This window comes from Moschus berezovskii, chromosome 10, assembly GCF_049115385.1.
Source record: "Moschus berezovskii isolate FMDL1 chromosome 10, NW_MosBer_1.0, whole genome shotgun sequence".
In the NCBI taxonomy this organism is placed as follows: Eukaryota; Metazoa; Chordata; class Mammalia; order Artiodactyla; family Moschidae; genus Moschus; species Moschus berezovskii.
Window position 1 is genome coordinate 67,161,987 of NC_142469.1, and position 2,006 is coordinate 67,163,992.

At 41.6% G+C, this 2,006-nt stretch overlaps 1 protein-coding gene across 1 annotated transcript in view; it reads left to right on the top strand.

Moving 5' to 3' along the window:
- Positions 1-2,006, top strand: part of RRAGD (Ras related GTP binding D) — a 39,364-nt gene that overhangs the window by 24,863 nt on the left and 12,495 nt on the right. The window lies entirely within an intron of this gene.

The following is a 2,006-nucleotide window of genomic DNA, read 5'->3' on the forward strand; positions in this document are numbered from 1 at the left end:
GTGGTGGAATGCAGTGTGCCTGGGAACCTGCCTTGTTCAGTAAGAACCAGTATGGGTCTGGGTCACAAATTGGGCATACGTTCTGGGGTTTCTTGAGACTGCTAGAGTGGCCATGAGCCAGCCCAGGTGACCTGCAAGAGGGTGGCTGAAGGTACATGCCACAGCCCAGGAAGCAGTCAGCCTTGTAATTGGAGACCCTAGAAGCAGGTGACCTGGTCTGTTCAGGAATCTCAGCTGGGATTCTGAAAACACACACAGTTTCAGATAACGAAAAGGTATATGACATCCTCCTTTGTCTATTAACAAAAGATACATAACTGGATATATCAGTGTCTTTAAAGGGCCCAGTTTTGATCACAAAGGTCATATCAATAATGATAATAGCAGTTAACATTCACTGTACATTTTATATGCTCTTAGCACTATGCTTAGTGTTGCTGCTGCTGCTGCTAAGTCACTTCAGTCATGTCCGACTCTGTGTGACCCCATAGACGGAAGCCCACCAGGCTCCCCTGTCCCTGGGATTCTCCCGGCAAGAACACTGGAGTGGGCTGCCATTTCCTTCTCCAATGTGTGAAAGTGAAAAGTGAAAGTGAAGTTGCTCAGTCGTGTGCGACCCTTAGCGACCCCATGGACTGCAGCCTACCAGGCTCCTCCATCCTTGGGATTTTCTAGGCAATAGTACTGGAGTGGCTTGCCATTGCCTTCTTAGTGTTATGTATATGTTATTTCATTGCATTAGGAAACCTTGAAGTAATCACTGCTAATATACAATGAAGAAATCGAGGCTCAAAGAAGTGACTCAATTTGCCCAAATTTATACAGTAAAATAAGAGAGCTGGGATTCAAACCAAAGTAATTTGTGTTTGCAAGCCACACCTTTTCTTAAATATTTATTTATCTTTTTATTTTGAAAAAATTTCAAATCTATAGAAAATATGCACGAATAGTACAGTGAACTCCGATATACCCTTCTCTGGGATTCACCAGATTTTATCAGTGAGCCATATTTGCTCGCTCTTTTTTCTAATACAGTTGGCCCTCCATGTGAGTTCCACATTGACAGATTCAACCAACCAGTGGATTGAAAATATTCAGAAAAATATTCCAGAAAGTTCCCAAGAGCAAAACTTGAATTGGCTGCACGCTGACAACTATTTCCATAATATTTACATTGTATTAGGCATTTTGTGTCATCTAGAGATAATTAAAAGTATTATTACACAAAGCGAAGTAAGCCAGAAACAAAAACACCAATACAGTATATTAGCACACATATATGGAATATAGCAAGAGGATAACGATAACCCTGTATACAAGACAACAGCAGAGACCTGGATGTGTGGAGCAGTCTTTTGGACTCTGTGGGAGAGGGCGAGGGTGGGATGATTTGGGAGAACTGATTGAAACAGGTATATTATCATATGTGAAACGAATCTGATGTGGTTGGGAGTTCCCCACCTCAACACTCTGTGGATTCAAGCAGCCGTTTCTTCCGGAAGTGTATAAATTAGCCTGGAATAGAACCTGCACGCTGAATTTACTAATTAAGAAATGAGAAACCAGAACTATAAAGGTGGCATAGAAATACAAGAAATTATTCTTAAGTAATTTTTTAAAACTTTGAACAGAGTTACAGATTTTGCCATTTGTTATAAACTGGTATATGTAATTTAACCAGAACCATGAGAAAGTTGGTATTGTGTGAATTCTGAGGCACTTTCGACATGTTGTAGGAGTGATGTGGACTTTTTTGAGTTTTACATGTATATAAGTGAATGGTCTGTATCTCGTGCCTTTGTTGGTTTTCTGTGAGCTGTAGTTTCTGGGACATGAGCAGCTCTCATATCTGTAACTCGGAGAAGGCAATGGCAAGCCACTCCAGTACTCTTGCCTAGAAAATCCCATGGATGGAGCAGCCTGGTAGGCTGCAGTCTGTGGGGTCGCTAAGGGTCGGACACGACTGAGTGACTTCACTTTCACTTTTCACTTTCACACATTGGAGA